The sequence below is a fragment of the Dasypus novemcinctus genome, chromosome 11 (genome assembly GCF_030445035.2).
Source record: "Dasypus novemcinctus isolate mDasNov1 chromosome 11, mDasNov1.1.hap2, whole genome shotgun sequence".
In the NCBI taxonomy this organism is placed as follows: domain Eukaryota; kingdom Metazoa; phylum Chordata; class Mammalia; order Cingulata; family Dasypodidae; genus Dasypus; species Dasypus novemcinctus.
In genome coordinates, this window is record NC_080683.1 from 2,366,909 (window position 1) to 2,388,268 (window position 21,360).

At 42.4% G+C, this 21,360-nt stretch overlaps 1 long non-coding RNA gene across 2 annotated transcripts in view; it reads right to left on the reverse strand.

Moving 5' to 3' along the window:
- Positions 1-5,688: 5,688 nt before the first annotated feature.
- LOC101419714 (uncharacterized) overlaps positions 5,689-21,360 on the reverse strand; it is a 59,837-nt gene continuing 44,165 nt past the window's right edge. For both annotated transcript variants that reach the window (XR_188563.3, XR_011650028.1), the window contains exon 3: positions 5,689-9,724. This is a non-coding gene — a long non-coding RNA (uncharacterized lncRNA). The remainder of the gene's footprint in view (positions 9,725-21,360) is intronic.

A 21,360-nucleotide genomic window follows, 5' to 3' on the forward strand; every position in this document is an offset into this window, starting at 1 on the left:
ATGGGAACGAGTGTTGCTGGGGGGGGGGGGGGGAGAGGTGGGGTGGGGGGGTGGGGTTAAATGGGACCTCACATATATATTTTTAATGTAATATTATTACAAAATCAATAAAAAAATGTAAAAAAAAAAAACAATATTGGTATCTCTTTTCAGGGAAGCAGCTGTGGTTCAATCGATTGGGCTCCTGTCTACCATATGGGAGGTCCTGGGTTCATGTCCTGGGGCCTCCTTTTGAAGGCAGGCTGGCCCACACCCACAAAGAGCTGACAGCCTGCACCCACAGAGAGCTGACAGTCCACACTTGAGAGCTGACAGCCTATGCCTGTGAAGAGCTGATGGCCTGTACCCATGGAGAGCTGGCACAGCAAGATGATGCAACAAAGGGAGACAAGCAGACAAACAGAAGAATGCACAGTGAATGGACACAGAGAGCCGAGAGCAAGGAAGCCACAAGGGGGGGTGGGGAATAAATAAAAATAAATTTTAAAAAAGAATTGTATCTCTTTTCAGATGCTTCTACAAATGTGTAAAGAGTGACTTTTCACCTGCCTGAGAGCAGCTCTTCCCAGAGTGGTAGGGTGGAGCCCTGGGAAGATGGACTGTGGGCCACACAGATGGCATACCTATGGGAGGGTTTTAGAGGAAGGTGACAGGCAGGAATCAGACCCTCTTGTCTACTCCAGTTGTCTCAGGACCTGGTGTGGCGCTGCCACCCACATGCTCTCACCTGGATGCAGCACTGGCAGGCTCCCTAGGGCTGCTTCTTGCCGACCTTGTGTGTGGAGCTCTGTAAACACAATGCCTGGTAGTCAGGCAGGAGGTGTCAGGAGGATGCCTTGTGGTTACTCCAGGGTAAGTACCCCCTACGACTTCTGTGACCAGATGAGGCACAGAAGGGTGTCTGAATCTGCCTCCAGACCACTTGGAATGGGCCCCAGGTCTAACATTTAAAATGGTCATTGCCACTCCCCACACTTGCCTTCTCACCAGTCATCCATGGCCTGGGATGTGAACCCGAAGGGCCTGATACATTTCCAAACCCTGACAATGAGCTCCTGCCTAAGATTGTCCTGTTCCTCATGCCTCTCACACACTGAAAGGAGGGGGTATTTGGGATGCCCAGGTAGGAGGAAAGTGTGGCATGACTTGTGTTGGATGACCCTGAGCCACTCTGTGTTACCTTTGGCTGAGGACTAACCCAATGCCTACATCAATGATAAAAGGTCTTATTCCCAGTATTCCTGAGGCCAGGACTTCTGGAATTACACACACAGCAGGAGAACATTCTGCTCTCTCCAGCATCTCCTGCTAAGTCAGGTGGGTAGAGGGCTGTCTGTGGATTCTCGGTGCCTGGTTACAAGGCTTTCAAATTCTGTTGTGTTCCTTTTCCAAGGAAATGATGTCATTCCAAGGAAGTGAGGTCGCTACACTTAACTGACAGTCCTCAATGGATAAGACTTCCATGAAGGTCCCTCAGGACTGCTGGCTATTCATCCTCCTAAACCATGTCATCGTATAAACTGGACAGTTTCACCACATATCCCTTCCTACAGCTACCTTAGATGGGCTGGGTGCAGACAGCGCTCCTGGCATGAAGAGATAGATCTGCCTTCAAACCTCACTACTACTTCTTCTCAGTTTAGTGACCCTGGTATTTTCATCTTACCTCTCGACACCTCCCCAGTCTTCTCACCAATACAATGGGGAACATTCTAGCTTCTTATTCCTGGGTCATCAAGTGTATGTGAGATAATAACTGTAAAAGTCATGGGCTGGTGTCTCAATAGGTAAAACAATTTTATAGAAGGATGAATTATAAGGGATGTTTCATAACATGGACTACCACACCCAACAGGACTGAGTACTGACTGTGTGGTCTTGAGAAAGATAATTTCCTTCTTGATCACATTTCTCAGTTTGCACCTTGAAGAGGTTGAAATTAAATGAAAATCAGATATGATTACTCTCTCACATGAAACCTTCCAATGGCTTCCCATTATAATTAGAATCAGAGCCAAGTGGCTCAATTTAACTGATGTTGTGTATAGTCTTGGTCAAAAAATCCCATGAAAAAAGGACCAATACCACCAATATTGCCCTAAGCAATAATGGTCCCTAAAAACATATATGCAGTTTTAATTCACACAAACGGAGGAGAGAATAAAATCAAGATAGTACTAGCAGTGTAATTACACAAGAGACTCTGAAGTTATTCACTCTCACTGATGGGGACACTTTCATCCACTGATGTCTTCATGGTTCATCTCAAAAAATAAACCTTACAAAGGTGTATTTCTTCTTTGTCTTGAACTGTGAACAATGTGTCCTTTCGGCGATTTTCTTCAAAGTCTGCAAGTTTTTTCTAAATCATAATTTTTCTAAAGCAAGACCTAATTAAGGATTGGCACATAAGAACAATATAGGAGATTCATTCTTCTGGGAGCCTCAGAATAAGAGCTTCCCTTCTGAGAAGATATAAGATAGGCATTTCCATCTGTGCCTTGGATGTAGACAGCCCGCTGCAGGTGATGAGTGAAACATAGGCAGGCAGCATGGAATGAGGAGAGGAGTCAGTGTCACAGGAAAAACCAATGCACCTCAAAGGAGAAAGTGAGAAGATCTAGAGGAAATCATGTAGACTGTGAATCAATCAACCTTAGGGCAGCTCAATTGCTACCATATGCCTTTTTAAGTGAATGCTGTTCTGAGCCTATTGTAGACCCCCCAACAATTTTGTTCTTCATGCAAGCCCATTCCTCTGCCAGTAACCAATTATACGTGGGCTTTAAAAAAAAATTCTCTCCTCCTCCCCCCCACACCAGTTGTTTGTTCTCTGTCCATTTGCTGCATGTTCTTCTTTTTGTCCGCGTCTTGTTGTCAGCGGCACGGGAATGCGTGTTTCTTTTTATTGCGTCATCTTGCTGCATCAGCTCTCCATGTGTGTAGTGCCACTCCTGGGCAGGCTGCACTTTCTTTTGTGCTGGGTGGCTCTCCTTATGGGGCACACTCCTTGCATGTGGGGCTCCCCTACGTGGGGGACACCCCTGCGTGGCAGGGCACTCCTTGTGTACATCAGCACTGTGCATGGGCCAGCTCCACATGGGTCAAGGAGGCCCAGGGTTTGAACCACAGCCCTCCCATGTCGTACATGGATGCCCTATCCACTGGGACAAGTCCACTTCCCCATACATGAGCTTTTCATTAGATTGCAGGACCAACGGTGTGTCTTAATCCTCTTACTGGAGTCTGTTTTAAACAGAAGACTAAACAGCCACAGACAAGACAAAAGCAGCAGAGACAGAGAAACCCTGAAAGGCTGAGTTATATGTCCTGGGGCCAGAGTCTGGAATCAGCAAAGCTCAGAGTAATGGAAAGAGGTTCCTTAGTGGCTGAGGAGAGGCTGGAGGAGAGGGGGGATCAGCATATGCCTGACAGCCACAGGTGAGCTCAGGGAGAAAGTGAGCCTGCAGGAGCAGGAGAAGCCCAGGGGGCAGAGCCACCACCATGTCTTGCTCCATGGCAGGAGTCCAGGGCTACCAGCAGCCCACCTTCAGAGAGACAGCACCTTTGATGATGCCTTGATTTTAACATTTTCACATCCACAAAATTGAAAGCTTTTAACTGAATAAATGCCCATTATAATAGCCAACCAATTCCTGGTATATTGCTCCCAGCAGCTTTTAGCAAACTGAAATTAGGGGAGACACCAAATCTTCCTGTCTGGTGGAGTGAATTTCATAGGGGTTTTATGTTGCTTGAAGCTACAAGTCTCCAGATACAAAAATCTAATTCTAATCTCTTTCCTGTACATGATTTTTCATTTAGCTTTCTTCATGGTTGTGTCCCATTTTGTGTTAACATGCTCAAGCATGAAAGCTTATGGTTGTTAAAAACAAAAAGAAATTATCATGGCAACAGGTGTTTTTCTCATGTGCTTTTGTCATAATTGTCAGATTGAGTTGAATAAGATAAACTGGGAAGTGGAAGATTAGAATAACAAACAAAATTCTTGATGTTTTGGATCGAGTAGAGGTCCAAGAACGATGGCCTTAGTTAGACTCAATCTGCTTTGCTGTTCATTTTTGTAAATAACATTTATTTGGGGACACCTGTTCCTTCTTCATGTATATATGTTCTATGCTTGCTTCCTGCCAAAACGGCAGAAAGCAATAGTCATAACAGTCTTCAGAACCCCAAAGCCTAAACTACTCAACAACTTGGGTGGGTTTTACAGAATATTTTTGCAGATCCCCATAGATGGTATAGATAAATAAATAGAAAGGTAGGTAGATATGCACACAGACATGCAGAAGTCCATAAATGCATGTGGAGAAAACAGCAGGAAGTACAGAATAGAAATACATATGCAGGGACTGCCCACATTGCCCTGTAGTAAGCCACATGGGCATCCTGGTCCCCAAATTCACATATAAAGAGATGTAAAAGAAAACACCCCAAGGGTACCTAATCCAATCATGCCACAATCTGTGATGCAATCATGCATGGGTCTCAGAAGATCATTTGCTTAATTTGGAGATTGACAGGTTCCTGAAAGAACGAAGGGAGAAATGTTTCAAATGGTGTAGTTAAAATTGGTTCTGGTACTTAGGAAGGGTACAGAATGGACTTTAGCCTCCTCACTGTAACCCTTTCACTAAAGAGATGGGGAAATGAAACCTTACAGTATCAAGATTAGCCCTGAGCCTCAACAGACTTCAGCTCCTACAATCTGATTTATTGGACTCACCTCACTCAGCTAAGATGGAGTTGAAGAAGGACAACCACCACACCATGGAGCCTAGAGTGCCTACAACTGAAAGCAGGAGGATTGCATCCAGTATCCATGTGGAATCTGAGCCTCCTCTTGACATAGAGATGCCACAGACATAACCAATCCAAGGTCCACAGAGAAAAGGTGGCATTGGAGTGGAGTGGGAAAAGTGGACATGGTGGCTGATATGGGTATGGGGAATGGCAGGAAGAGATGAGATGTGGAGGTGCCTTTGGGATTGGAGTTGCCCTGGATGGTGCTGCAGGGGCAATCACCGGACATTGTAAATCCTCCCAGGGCCCACTGGATGGAATGTGGGAGAGTATGGGCCATGATGTGGACCACTGACCATGAGGTGCAGAGCTGCCCAGAGATGTACTTACCAAATGCAATGGATGTGTCATGATGATGGGAGTGTTGCTGGGGGGGGGGGGGGGGGAGTGGTGGGGTGGGGGTGGTGTGGTTGAATGGGACCTCATATTGTTTTTTTAATGTAATATTTTTACAAAATCAATTAAAAAAAAAAAAGATTAGGTTTGAAATGTTGGGAAATGGTTGGGGAAATTTCTTTCCTAGGCCAGGCCATTTCACCTGTCCACTCATCTGCTTCCCCTACCTGGCCCTAGAAAGCCCTTGGATTTCCTCTTGCAGGTAGACTGAGCCCCAAGAAACTGTCACCAGGTCTGAGCAATCTCCAAGCGTGGCCCTTTTAGCAATAATTGGGCAGACCAGAAGGGGGTGCTGGAGGGCAGCCCCCCAAGCCTGTAGAGTGAAAGGTCCAGGACCTGGGGGTTGTGATTGGAGGTGGGAGTTGCTAGAGGAAATCAGACACTTGGAGGGGGGGCACTGTGGGCTTCTGGTCCCATTGTTGTGGAAGCAGAGTCAGCAATCACATATGGAAGGCCAGGACTCAGTAATAATTTTGGGAAGAAAATTTTATTAACAACCGACCAGGCGTGGGAACTCCAGTTCAAAACCCAAGCCCTGAATAGGATTTTTGGGTTCCTTTTATACAGAGGATATAGGAGTGGGGAGTTAAATGGTGCTTTGTTTGAGTACCAGGTAAGCTTGAATTAACACATATCCCCCACATTCCAGGTAAGCTTGAATTAACATATTTAGTTTGCATCATTTCTGAATATTCAGTCTATAGAGCCTATATCACTTAATTGGCTTTCCAGGACTGGAGTGGTTGGCATGGTAACAAAAGGCAGGCCTGCAGTTTTTATTGTTGAACACACACAGCCCAGGTTATTCATGAAGAAATACACAGCCCTTACACATAGCCTGTATGATCATGTGGAGCCTGGGGTGACCATCTCTCCACCAGACATCCAGAGATGGATCAGGGACCACTCACTGTCTCTCAGCCAGGTCACCACAGTCAGCACCAGGCAGGGTCAGGTGGCCAAGGAGTCCAGGAACAAAGGGCAGAGAAGTCCCAATGGATCTTCTAGCAGAGCAGTTGGGATACATTGGAGAGAAGCTGAAGGGATGACCATCCAGAGCCCAAGGCAGAGGGGAGGACAAGACGGAGTCCAGCTGCTGAGACCAGCTCAGCGATAGGTTTGCACAAAGGGAAGGTGAAGCAGAACTGAAATAAGAGGACAGAAAGAAAGATGAGAGGAGATAAAGAAGGAACCAGGGGACTCACAGCTTCTGAAACTGAGAGCCTCAAACCTAGTTTCCACATCATATTTATTTAGGAACAAACAAGCAGCTGCCTTTTATTTACTATACTACTGGACAGGTTCAACATTTACAATAATAAGGTACAAGTCATACAAAGTTCAAATGCCTCCTCATGCAAACATTTTTTTCATACTGACCAGATGGTGTTCCATCTAGTCAAGGCCCAGTGTTCCTAAGCCTGCACTTTTGTCTGCGTTGTGGAAACATTTCAAATTCAAACCATGTTCCTACTGTTTTCCCACAACAATCCCCCGTTTTGTTTTGCAATGCAATGATGACACATTTGGCGATTTCTTGCTGCTTGAAGGGCCTTTTACAATGAACACATATAATGGTTTTGAACGAAGTGAGGGATGGAAGATTTTTAGTATTCCAACAATATAGTAAATTTCATTAACATAAGAAAACACTGTACTTTATCAATTACAGTAGATGGTATAGTTTTGTTTTACCCAACTAAACTACATTTAAGAATTTGATAGAGTAGCAGGGACCTTACAGCTTGTCCCAATTGTTTGCCTATTCCAGGCCCTTAAGATACCATTGTCTCTGATGTTTCTTAGTAACGTCACTGCCACAGGTTTCTTCTACGCAGCCAGGTTCATTCCAATCAGGCCAGGGCAGAAAGCCTTGAAGAACTGCAAAAGTCCATTGTTGACCTTTTCACACAGTTTTTGCACTTTTTGTATTCATTCAGGTTTGTTTTACAAAAACACATTTTTTCACTGAAAGCTTCCACAATCTTGCCACATGTATACTAGTTCTGTCCCACATATGTCCATTTCTGATTTTATAAAACTAACCATTTTATTTTAGGATGAAATACACCTTATTAAATTTCAGTTAGCATTCCCACAAACTTTTTACCTTTTTCACTATTTGCTTAACTTGTAATCTTTCATTTTATCCTATGAAAATAAATTATTCATTTTAAGAACTATTTTTTTATGAAGAGATAAAGATGGGACCAGGGGACTCACAGTTTCTGAAACTGAGAGCCCCAACCCTAGTTTCCACATCATATTTATTTAGGAACCAACAAGCAGCTGTTTGTTATTTACTATAATAGAGGACAGGTGCAACATTTACAGTAATAAGGTATAGGTCATACAAAGTTCAAACGCCTCCTTACACAATTTGTGTGTGTGTGCGCTGACCAGATGGTGTTCCATCTAGTCAAGGCCTCATATTCCTAGGCCTGCACTTTTTGTGTTATGGAAATGTTTCAACTTCAACTCATGTTCCTACTGTTTTCCCACTACATCCAACAGTGCAAGAGGCCTCTCCAAGGAGCCAGGTTGCTGAACTGGATGGTGGAGCCCTGCGGGGATGTGGGTGAGGAGCGTGAGGGGCTCACAGAGTGCTCAGGGACTGGAGGGTCACATGGAGACACGGCCCTGGGGAGATGCGGTCAAAGACCTGAGGATGACGCTTCTAGGCCTGGCACGGGTTTTCATAGAGCTGGGAGGAGCCAGCACAGTTGAGCAGGAGGAAGTACTGAGGGAGGGGTGAGGGCAGGGCTGGGGTGCTGAGGCTGGAAAGGAGACCAAAGAGGCTGTGGGCTCACAGTGGCATCTCTCCTTACTTCTCCATGGCAGGTGCTGCAAACCCCAGCCCACACCTCCAGGTCCAAGGACCAAGCCCAGCGCACCAGTGAAGGCCACCGGCAGGGGGCGATGTGAAGGGAGCCAGGCGGCTGGGGCACCCAAGGAAACCCCTAGACTTTCCTATGGGCTCAGATTATTGGAGACTTTCATTGTTTGGATTCTTCTCACCCATGCATTTGTTTTTGTTTGTTTGTTTCATCTAAATGCAAACCTTACAAAGGAGTATTTCTTCTCTTGACCTGCACCAGCACAGGAAATCTATTTAATTGTGGGGTTTGCTTTAGACTGTGGTTCACCTTAAAAACCTAGTTGGGATCAATATTTAAGGTAAATGATTAAACTGTATTCACTGGGGGATCTAGGAAGTGTTTTGGTGATGAAATTAAATCCATATATTCTTTGACTCATGAGCAACAAGTTTCCTTAAAACTTAAAATTTAATTTAAGTAAATTTCCTTCCAAGTGTTCAGTTGCTCTCTGAAAATTTTCAATGATTTTTATTTTACTATTTCTAGGATTCTTATTTTACTTTCTAATAATCAACTATATTGAGATTTAATTCATATAGATATGAGCCACACCATTCACATGTTCACACCAGTACACTTTGACAAAGGCCTACCCCAGTGAAACCAACAAACCAAAGAATTTTTCCTTCATGCCCCTTTACAGTCAATACCTGCCCACCCCCAGCATTTCTCACACCTGCTCGGAAGAGACAGAACTTGGTCCTCTTCTTTTACAGAACACGATTTTTTTTCAGTCATAATGAGCTTTGTAAGTTCAATCCATTGTGCCTACTCATAAAGTTTTCTGCTTCCATTGCAAACTCCTCCTTCTTGTTTCTGTTTCCTTTGATAACATATAATTTTAAAATGTTCAAAAAATATGTTTTCAGGAGTACAGTAGAAGCATTATCATTACATTGAGAAAACTGGCACTGAGAATTTAACTGAATCAAAGATGTTCACATGAAAATGGTACTTGGGATTGAAATCAGGAGCTGACCAATTTCAGATTTCATGCTTGCTACTTATTTTTTTCTCTAATACTCATTTTCCTCACCTTTGAATGGCAATAATTACATGTGTTTATGAGGACATAAATATGAATTTCCTAATGGGTCCAGGCAATCAGTGAGTAGTTGATACTGCTTCTATTATCTTAATAGGAGTCAGAGAAAATTGAGAATGTTTATTGTCACATACACATACAGTCTATCCCTCTCTCCCTCTCCCTCTCTCTCTCATACCCACCCACAGACACACATGTGCACAAACACAGAAACACACACAGCTGCTTTCTGAAAGGACATGGCAAATAATGCAACTCCTGCTGTTCCTGTTTGGGCCATTGGAGTGTGTCCTGGTGCTTAGAAAGACCAGGCGCAAAGAGGAATCCCAGAGAAACAGAGCCATGGCCTAGTCAACTGGTAGCTGCAGGAGTCTGCTGGGGATGGTGGGACCTCTGTGAGGACCAAGTGATCCTTGCACTCAAGTCCTTGTCTTCTTATCTCCAGCAGCATCTCCATGAGCAAGTCCTAAACATGACTCATTGTTCCAGTGGCCATCAGGTCCCTGGGCAAAGGGTAAAATGATCCCCCTCAGATGTCATCTTCCAGAGAAGAATGATAGTTCACAGAAGCATATGTTTTCTGAAAAACAATTCATTTAGTGTAGACTTGCAAATGGAATGAATAGAAATATTTGTAATGTCCTTCCTACTCTGTTACTTACCTACCCCAAAGCCATAACCAAACCTTCTAGAAGGCTTCAAGTGGTTTTTGTCTGAATTACAGTTTTTCTAAACAGAGACCTAACAGGAATCAGGCATATAAGGTCCTATAGGATGTGTAGATGGAAGGCAATCATCAAGTAATCTTGGAAATTTCCATCTGTGCCCTGGATATAGACAACCCCCTGAGTGTGAGGAGTGAAGTTCAGTAGGCAGTGTGGGGTCAGGAGAAGGGAAAGCCTCACAGAATTAAGGAACACACCCAGGCTGTGGAAATGAAAATTGAGACATGCCTGAGACCTAGAGGAAACCATGCAGGCTGTGAAAGGATCACTCCTACATTGGATCTACTGCTACTGGATTCCTTAAGTGAGACTGATAACTAGAATATACACTTCATAAAAATTTCTTCACTTAAGCAGCTCTGGGTCTTCCCAGACGTAACTGAACTAATTATATATTAGTCTAATTTTAGAAGTTTACACTTTGCACCTGGTTCCCTGAAGAATATTAACCAAACCTTCTCAGTTTTGCTTACTGGAAAAAGAAAAAACCTCAAAGCAAAACCAAACAGAATGGTGTCAGGAGTATCTTGTGACCCAGGAAATCTGTAACTTACCTCAGAAGGAAAAAACCTTGATATTCTTGAGTGCTGATGGAGAAAGGAGTCATGGAGTCTGGCATGTAGGCACCTGCACAACAGTATCTAAACTCTGGCTTATTTGGTGCTAAAACCAACAAGGTGAATGTGCTTGAGAGAACACAGGCCTGAGAAATTGCATGCATCCTCCTCACAAGACCCCTGGAATATCTAGTCCTCACTATGTTTGTTTTTTTTACTTGTTTTTCTTCTCCCCTAGCCCTCCCCTTTGCCTATAAAAACCCTGGCTCCCATTCTCACTTTGAACAGGTTTTGGGAAGATCCCCCAGTTCCTTGCTTGTGCACTCACATAAATCACCTCACAGAGACCTGTATCTCCCTGTGGCACAGGACTGGGGGGGGGGGGGGGCGGGGAGGCTTCTGTTGGAAATGCCCCTGCACAGGGTAACAAGATCCCAAAAGATTCTGTTTCGTGGTGTTAAGTTTACAGCGGTTTTCTTTTTGTTGCTCACAGCTGCAAGTCTCCTGAACACAGTTCTCAGCCCACTTTCATGTCATGATTTTTCATTTAGCTGTGTTCCTGGTGGTGTCCCAACTTGAGTTACTATGTTTGAGCATGAAAGTTGTTTTATGAAATATACAAATAAATTACCTTGGCAACAGGCTTCTTGGTATTTCTCAGGTACTTGTGCTAAAATCATCAGATCATGACTCAGAAAGGAAATTGGGAAGGGGAAGGTTAGAATAACAAGCTAGGAGAGGCAGGGCAAGATGGCGTCTGAGTGCACCTTACAGTCTTTCCTGCAAAGAGGTGGCCAAGTGGGGTTGGAGTCTTGCTGGAGCGGGCTGTCTTGGGGGCTTGCAGGGCAGAGGGTGTGTGGATGTCTATTTGGAGAGACAGTGACAGAGGTGGCATTTGCTAAAGGTAGAATTGCGGGTTACAAGTACAGACGTTGGAAGCTGTGGGCTGGCAGGACCCTTCCCTCTGGGGCTGGCAGCCACGGTATGCCCTGAGAGCTGTCAGTTGTGCAGCAGTGTTCCTGGGCCCCATGGTCCCTGGATGCATGGTCCCCAGGTCAGTGTCCCCTGAGGCCCCATAGCCTGTGTTCCACGGACCTACATACCCTGGGTTTGCAGTGTCCCAGATTTCCCTTTCCCTAGTCCAGCATTCCTGGAGGTCCAGGATTGCCCTAGCCCTCCAGTTTTGGACTGATTCTGCAGGTGGGAGGGATTTCCTGGGGGGGGGGTACAGCAGGGGGGCCTGGCTAATACGGGTTCAATATTCTGGTGTTTCCCCCCACTTTTGTTATTTTTTTTTTCCACTTGGAGGAGCATACCAGCTAGCTTGGGGAGAGCCTGGGAAGAAAGGAGTGGTGAATCTGCTGAGAAAGCCCGATTCAGCTAAATACCCTGGGATAGGAAACTTGGTCTGGGAGAAGGTGGACTCAGAAAATCAACTAGCCCTCTTGTAGCACACCTTAAGGAGAGGGACTGAAGGAGGTGCTTTCCAAGCTTCCAATAGCATACTTGGGGTTCCTGGTGAGGTGTGGGTGCTCTCTCTCTGGAAATTAAGTCATTGTTTTCTGGGTGGAGCTGGTTCAATAAGAACCCACTTGAATCTCCTACCACACCTCTCAGGCAGCTTTCCTGCTGTCCTGGGAGAGACAGAAGTGAGAAGGGAAAAAGGCGGAATGTCAGATCCCTAAGCATTTTATTTAACTGAAAAAAAAAGGATACCTTGCTTGAAACTTTGTCTGGTATTTTCATGGTTTGTGTTCTTGTTTTTCCTTCCTCTTTATCCCCTCAAGGCCCTTTTTTCTGTTTTTCTTTTTCTCTCTTTCTTCTTGTTGTTTGCTTCCTCCTCCCTTTTGTCCCTTTTTCTCCTTTTCTTTCTCTTCTTTTTTATTCTTTTTATATTAGGTGCTGCAGAGAGCACATTTGCTGTATTTCCTCATCCTCCATTTTCTCTTTTCTGTGTGTATTGATTTTGGCCACCAACACTATCCCCTTTCCTCTACATTTTTCTATCCTCCATCATTTATTGTTTCTCTTACATTACACCTCTCTGTTTGCCCCATTTTTCTAACTTTATTTCTAATACCTTTGTTCTGTTTTCTGTCTTATATTCGCTCTTTATATTATTGTCCTTTCTTTTCTCTTTCCTTCTCTCCTGAACACATTGGCATTTTAATTCACAATATATTCCTCCCTGTATTCAGTTTCTGTCTCACTATACATTCTGTTTTTCTTACTGTTATAACTCTGCAGAGCTTATATGAATCTAATATCCATTCTCCTAGATCTCACATGTTTCCTGTTAATATTTACTATCAATACTACTATTATTCATTTTCTTTTCTTACTCCATTTGCTTTCTCTGGCCCTAATATTTTCCTTCAAGTGAACTTAGACAACAACAAGTAAATAGAATAAGAAGAACAAAGTGACAAAGAGAAGACTTAACACACACACACAAAACAACAACTAATTAAACCCCTAGACAAAGAAGTTAAGCAACTGATTAAACCTGTCAAGATAAAATGATGACCAGACAGCAACAAAAAACTACAAACCAAATCAATAATGAGGAAAGCATGCACCAATCCAATGAACACACTAAAAAACAGGAAGAGGAGCAGAAAATAGAACAAGTAATTAAAGCTCTCAAAACATATATTAGGGACCAATTCAGTGAAGGGTAGAAAGAGATTAACAATATGAAAAAAACATCTGGAGAGAATACAGAAGAAATTGATATACTACAAAAAGATAACAGATATGATAGTGATGAACAGCACAATTCAAGAAATCAAAAATACACTCTCAGCAAATAACAGCAGACTCAAAGAGGCAGAGGAGAGAATTAGTGATGTGGAAGACAGTACATCTGAAATCAAACAGATAGTAGAACTGATTGATAAAAAGATAGAAAAAATCCAGCAGGGATTCAGGGAATTGAATGATGATGCAAAACACGCAAACATACGCATTATAGGTATCCTAGAAGGAAAAGAGAAGGTAAAAGGGCAGAAGGGGTGTTGGAGTAAATAAAGGCTGAAAACTTCCCATATTGAGGGAAATGGATGTACATTATCCAGGAAGCACAAAGCACCTCAAACAGCATAAATCTCAACAGGCTTACCCCAAGACATATATTTGTCAAATTATCCAATGCTCAAGACAAAGTGAAAACACTAAAAGTAGCAAAAGCAAAGAGAGCCATCACATACAAAGGAGGCTCCATAACATTAAGCGCAATTTCTCATCTGAAACCATGGAGGCAAAAAGGTATGACATAGGCAAGGTCCTAAAAGAAAAAAATTTCCAAACAAGAATACTCTATCCAGCAAAGTTAGCATTCAAAAATGATGAAGAGTTCAAAATATTCACAGATAAACAGAAACTAAGAGAGTATGCCAACAAAAATCCTGCCCTTGAAGAAATACAAAAGGGAGTTCTGCAGGAAGAAAGAAAAAACCAGAAAGACAGAGTTGGAGGAGAGTGTTTTAAGAGCAACAAAAAAAGACAAACACAGATAAAGAAAATCAAACAAAATATGACAAACACAAATCCAAAGAAAATGTGGCTAACAGAAGTAATTCCTTGAAAGTAATAACACTGAATGTCCATCAATTAAACTCACCTGTCAAGAGACTAGAAGATTGGATAAGGAAATACGAACCATCTATATGGTTTCTACAAGAAACACATCTCAGACCCAGGAATTCATGGAGGTTGAAAGTGAATGGTTGAAAAACAATCTTACAAGCAAACAATGGCCAAAAAGGGTAGGAGTAACTATATTAATATCAGACAAAATAGACTTTAAATGTGAAACAATAGTGAGAGACAAAGATGGACACAACATATTAGTGAAAGGGATAATCTTTCAAGAAGAAAGAATCATAAACATTTATGCTCCTAACAAGGGTGCCTCCAAATACAAGAGGCAAACACTGGACAAACTAAGTGAAGGAATAGATGCCTCTACCATTATAGTGGGGGACTTTAATATACCACTATCAAGTTTGGACAGAACATCTCAATATAGAATCAATAAAGAAACAAGACTTTTGAACAATATATTAGAGGAACTGGACGTAACAGACATATATGGAACATTACACCCAAATATAGTAGGATATACATTCTGCTCAAGTGCACATGCATCATTCTCCAGATAGATCACATGCTAGGCCACAGAAAAAGTCTCAGTGAATTCAGAAAGACTGAAATCATACAAAATTTCTCTGACTTCAGTGCAATGAAGCTGGAAAACTGCTAGGGCCAGGGATCCAGATTTGGCACCAAGAATGGAACTTAAACAACACACTCTTAGAAAAACAGTACATCAAGGAGGAAATCCCAAAAGAAATTAATAACTACCTTGAAACTATTGAAAAGGATAACACAACATACTCAAACTTATGGGATGGAGCAAAAGCAGTACTAAGAGGGAAATTTACAAACATAAATTCATACATCAAAAAAGAGCTAAAATTGAAGAACTAACTGCACACTTGGAGGAATTAGTAAAAAAACAACAAACTAACCCCAAAGGAAGAAAGAAAGAAATAACAAAGATAAGAGCATAAATAAATGAAATAGAAAATAAGAAAGCACTTGAAAAGATAAAACCAAGAGCTGGTTCTTTGAGAAGATCAATAAAATTGACAAACCCTTAGCTAGACTAACAAAGAAAAGAAAAAGAGATGATGCAAATACACAAAATAAGAAATGAGAAAGGAGATATCACCACTGATCCCACAGAAATAAAGATTATAAGAGGATACTTTAAAAAATTATATTCCAACAAGAAGGACAATTTAGAGGAAATGGACAAATTCCTAGAAACACATAAGCAGTCTACATTGACAAAAGAGGAAGTTGATGATCTCACCAAACCAAACACAAGTAAAGAGATAGAATCAGTCATTGAGAACCTCCCAACTAAGAAGAGCCTTGGGCCAGATGGCTTCACAGGTGAATTCTACAAAACATTCCAGAAAGCACTAACACCAATCTTGCATAAACTCTTCCAAAAAATTGAAACAGAAGGAACATTGCCTAATTCATTCTATTATGCCAACATTACTCTTGTACCAAAGCCAAACAAAGACACCCCAAGAAAGGAAAATTACAGACCAATCTCTGTAATGAACCTAGACGTGAAAATCCTCAAGAAAATACTTGCTAATCGTATTCAACAACACATTATACAAATTATACATTATGACCAAGTAGGATTCATTCCTGGTATGCAAGGATGGTTCAATATAAGAAAATCAATTAATGTAAGACATCATATAAAAGATTGAAGGGGAAAAATCACATGATCCTATCTATAGATGCAGAAAAATATTTGACAAAATACAACAGCCTTTCTTGATAAAACTGCAAAAGATCGGAATAGAAGGAAATTCTGAACATGATATAAAGAGTATATATATGAAAAACTCATAGCTAACATCATTTACAAAGGTGAAATCCTAAAATCTTTCCCTCTAAGATCAGGAAGAATACAGGGATGCCCATTATCACCCATTCTGTGTAACATAGTCTTAGAAGTACTTGCTCAAGCACTGAGGCAAGCAACAGACATAAAAGGCATTCAAATTGGAAAGGAAGAAGTCAAAATTTCACTATTTGCAGATGATATGATCCTATACATAGAAAACCCTGAGAAGTCTACAGCAAAGCTTCTAGAACTTATAAACGAGTTCAGTAAAGTCACAGGTTACAAGATCAATGTGCAAAAATCAGTAGCATTTCTATACACCAATAATGAGCAATCTGAGGAGGAAACCAGGAATCAAATACCATTTACAATAGTAAATAACAAAGTCAAATACCTAGGAATAAATTTAACTAAGATGTAAAGGAAATCTATGATAAGCTGGAGGTAAGTATTTATACAGGGAAGGGATAAAATGGGGGCATAGGGATACCTTTGAGTGGGGCTTTGTGGGCTCAAGGGGGGCTAGGGATGGGAGGATGGGTCAGATGGCCCAAGAAATTGGGGGTACATTTGAGCATAGGAGATTTTCAGGTATGTGGTTAAAATTATAATGTAGAAAAACTCTTTAGAAAATATAATATGGAAGGTTACCTGTTTAAGATGCTTAAGGGGGGCATCTGACAAAGGGCAGGCTTCTAGGGATTGTGTGAGTGCTCATTTTGTCACAGTGGGTTATATCATTGGGTGGAGACTCATACAATGAGAGTGAAGGTATACGCACATCCTGGGGAGGACTGATGTTCTCAAACAGAGGGAATTGTATCTTTCAAGAGAATTGGTGGCTCCCAATGGGTTAGTGTAGTCAAGTATGTTAAGTCCTCAACATTGTTGCAAGTAACTCTGAATACGGTCTTCAAGTAATGCAGATTGATTGTTGTGGTGGGCCCTGATGGGAGGGGGAAAGAGGTGTTGAATAGATGGAATCAGTGTAACTATGGGGCAATAAGGGTGTTCCACAAGATCATACAATGATGGATACAGGACATGTTAATTTACACCAAAAATGTATAAAAGTCTATAGGCTAAAATGCAAACCATAATGTAAAACATAAGATAACTAAAAATTTAGAAAATTGTATAGTCAAAAATATAAAGCATAATGTAAACTCAAAAGGAACCATATTTGAAAGCTATTGTTTCAATATCTGTACATCAGCTGCAGCAAATATAATATGAACACGTAAAAAGATCATTGCTGGGGAAGGGACAAAGGGTTTGATGTTGGATATGTGGGAGTACCATATACTGTGTATGTGAATTACTGTGATACAAAACTTATGTAAAGACAAACTTAATAATTAAGGGGAAAAAAGAAAGGATGTAGACACCGAGGAAGAAATGGAAAAAATTGCCTTGCCACTGTACATACAGGGCAATACCTATAGCAGTGATGAAAGGCAAAATGTCAAAAACAAAGCTTTTCCATTTTTTGATACCTAATTTATTTTTTTATTTTTAAATTTTTTTTAATGTTACTTAAAAAAATATGAGGTCCCCATATACTCTCCACCCCCCCCCCCCCCATCCCATTCCTCCCTCATCAGCAACCTCTTTTATCATTGTGGCACATTCATTGCATTTGGTGAATACATTTTGGAGTACTGCTGCACCACAGGGATAGTGGTTTACACTGTAGTTTACAGTCTCACCCAGTCCACCCAGTGGGCCATGGCAGGACCTATGATGTCTGGCAACTGTCCCTGCAGTACCACCCAGGACAGCTCCAAGTCTTGAAAATGCCCCCACATCATATCTCTTCTCCCCTCTCCCTACCCTCAGCAGCTACCATGGCCACTTTCTCCACATTAATGCTACATTTTCTTCCATTACTAATCACAATACTTTCAGAATAGAATATCAGTAAGTCCACTCTAATACATACTCTCTTCCTCCATCCTGTGGACCCTGGGATGGTTATGTCCACTCCACCTCTATATTGAGAGTGGGCTTAGATTCCACATTGATGATGGATGCAATTTTCCTGCTTACAGTTGTAGGCACTCTTGGCTCCCTGGTGTGGTGGTTGACCTTCTTCACCTTCCTGTTAGCTGGCTGGAGTAAGCTCATTAAACCAATTTATTTTTCCTTTATTTAATTTTTCTAGATTACTATTTATTCAATATCTAACTTTTAAACCCATCACTATATTCCATTTTACTATTAATGGAACCTGGCAATACATTAGCCTTCCTTTTTAAAGAAATTTTGGACTACAGAGAGGTTCCATTATGGCAGGGAGGAACACTGGTATGGGTGTTATTGAGAGGGGGCAAGTGGTTGGGAGGGAGTCCTCCAGGGCATGAATAAAGGGTACATAAAAATGTTTGGATATTTTCATAGTGGCTTCAGTTAAAAATGACAACTGAGAGTACTTAGTTCCTAGCCAGGGGAGCTCAATCACATTCCCCAATGGAACAGCAACAATCCCCCAAGTGCAATGGCAAAGACCAATAAAGACAGATGGTCCAACAATGAGCCCTTGATACTGATGGCTCCAACTATGTGCCTGTGTGCCTGAAATATGAACTCAGCCTAGAGCTGCAGGGTGCCCAAGAGTTACTTCCTGAGAGCCTCCATGTTGCTCAAATGTGGCCACTCTCTAAGCCAAATTCAGCATGTAAATGCCTTACCTTCCCCTCAGCATGGGACATGACTGCTGGGGATGAGCCTCCCTGGTGCCAAGGGATTACTACCAAGCACCAGCTGATGACCTTGAAGAAAAGGGTCAGCTCAGACCAGAATATTTCAGCCTACATGTAGTATCAGGTGTTAAAACCTGCTTTTTGACCTTTGATAAAAGGGGGAAATGAAAAGGACAAAGAGTTTATATGGCTATGAGTCTCCAAAAAAGAGTTGGGAGGGCATCAAAGGGTTGTTTATGCATGCCTCAGCAGGGTACCAGAGACAGCCAAAGTAGACAGAAACCCAGGTACTGGTTCTCCTGAGGGCTACAGAGACCCACAGTTCTATGGTCATGGCAGATGGCTCTGGAGTTCAGGGCCATGTCAGCTGGCCCTACTTTGGAATTTGTGTTCCTGAATGTGATGGAGTTGGACTCAGATGTTACCTTTCTACACATGCCTCTTCTGTTACTTTTACCAGACCTATGGCTAGTGCTTGGGTTGGTGTATACTCAGGAGACCTGAATCTCTGGACTGTCCATGTGACAGCCAGGTCCTGAGCCTCAGCAGACTTTCAACTCCTACCCTCTGGTTTATTGGACTTACCCTGGCCAGCTAATAAGGAGGTGAAGAAAATCAACCACCACACCACGGAGCCAAGTGTGCCTACAACTGCAAGCAGGAGAATTGCATCCATCATCCACATGGAATCTAAGCCCCCTCTTGATGTAGTGGGGGACTGGACTTAAGCATCCCAGGGTCCACAGGATGGAGGAATATAGATTAGAGTAGAATTACTGGTGGTCTGCTGGGTAACCATAGTGATTAGTAAGGGAAGAAACAGTAATATTGAAGTGTAGAAAGTAGCCACATAGCCGCTGATGGTAGGAAAAGGGAAGAAGAGATATGATGTGGGTGCATTTTCAGGATTTGGAGTTGTCCTGGGTAGTGCTGAAGGGACAGATGCTGGACAGTGTGTGTCCTGCCATGGCCCACTGGGTGGAATGGGGGAGAGTGTAGAATACAATGTAGACCACTGTCCATGTGGTGCAGCAGTGCTCCAAAATGTATTCACCAGGTGCAGTGAATGTGACACAATGATGGAAGACGTTGATGTGGGAGGAGTAGGGTGGTGGGTGGTGGGGGGTATATGGAGACCTCATATTTTTTTAATGTAACATTTAAAAGAAAGTGAGGGAATTAAAAAAAAAAAAGAAAAAGAAAGAAAAACAAGCTAAATTCTTCATGTGTTGGAATGAGCAGAGGTCTGCACATTATGACCCTCAGTCTCAATCTACTCTGCTGCTTGCTTTTTTTTTGTCTTTATTTTTTTAGTATTACATTCAAAAAATATTAGGTCCCCATATACTCCCCAACCCCTTCACCCCACTCCTCCCCTCATAGCAACAATCTCCTCCATCATCATGAGACATTCATTGGATTTGGTGAATACATCTCAGAGCACCGCTGCACCTCATGGTCAATGGTCCACGTCATAGCCTACACTCTCCCACGTTCCATCCAGTGGGCCATGGGAGGACATACAATGTCCGGTAATTGTCCCTGCAGCATCATTCAGGACAACTCCAAGTCCTGAAAATGCCTCCACATCTCATCTCTTCCTCCCATTCCCTACCCCCTGCAGCCACCATGGCCACTTTCTCCACACCAATGCCACCTTTTCTTCGATTACTAATCACAATAGTTCATGAATAGAATATCAGTAAGTCCACTCTCATCAATATTCTATTCCTCCATCCTGTGGACCTTGGAATGGTTATGTCCACTCCACATCTATACCAAGAGGGGGCTTAGATTCCACATGGATGCTGGATGCAATCCTCCTGCTTTCGGTTGTAGGCACTCTTGGATCCATGTTGTGATGGTTGACCTTCTTCACTTCCATAGTAGCTGAGTGGGGTAAGTCCAACAAACCAGAGTGTAGGAGCTGAAGTCTGTTGAGGCTCAGGGCCTGGCTATCATATGGTCAGTCCAGAGATTCAGACCCCCTGGTTATATGTTAAACCCCAGCACCAACTACAGTTCTGGTAAAAGTAACAGGAGAGGCTTGTGAAAAAAGATCACATCTGAGTCTAGCTCCATCACACAGAAACACAAACTCCAAAGAAGGGCCAACTGACATGGCACTGAACTCCATCTGCCATGACCATAGAACCTGTGGGTCTCTGTAGCCCTCAGAAGAACCAATACCCAGGGTTGTATCTACTTTATCTCTGGGACTCTGCTGAGGTGTGCATAAGGGCAACTCCTCTTATAACCTCCCGGCTCTTTTTGGAGACTCAAAGCCATATAAACTCATTTGCTACTGCTTGCTTTTGTAGGCAACATTTATTTGGGAACAAGTGTCACTTGCTTATTTATTTATGCTGTATGCCTGCTGGTCTGTAGTCAGGACAGAGACTGCATAACCCAGAAGCCAATAATAGACAATAGCTTCTATGGGCATTACATAAAAAATGTGCAGCATCCTGGCAAATGAAATATATACTGACATGCACACAGACACATGAAAATGCGAGGGTAGAGAGCACTAGGACATAGAGGGTATCTTGGAAATACACACACAGCACTGCCCACACAGGCTTGTGACCTTCTACATGCTGGTCTCTAAATTCACACACAAAGGATTTGTAATGAGCAAGGAGGAAAGTATGACATTCCAAGGGTGCCTAATCCAAATAAGTCACAGCCTGTGATGTGATCATACAAGGGCCTCAGAAGGTCATTTGCTTAATTTGGAGATGGACATGTTCCCTAAAGAACTGAAAAGAAAAATAGTGCAAGTGACGTATGTA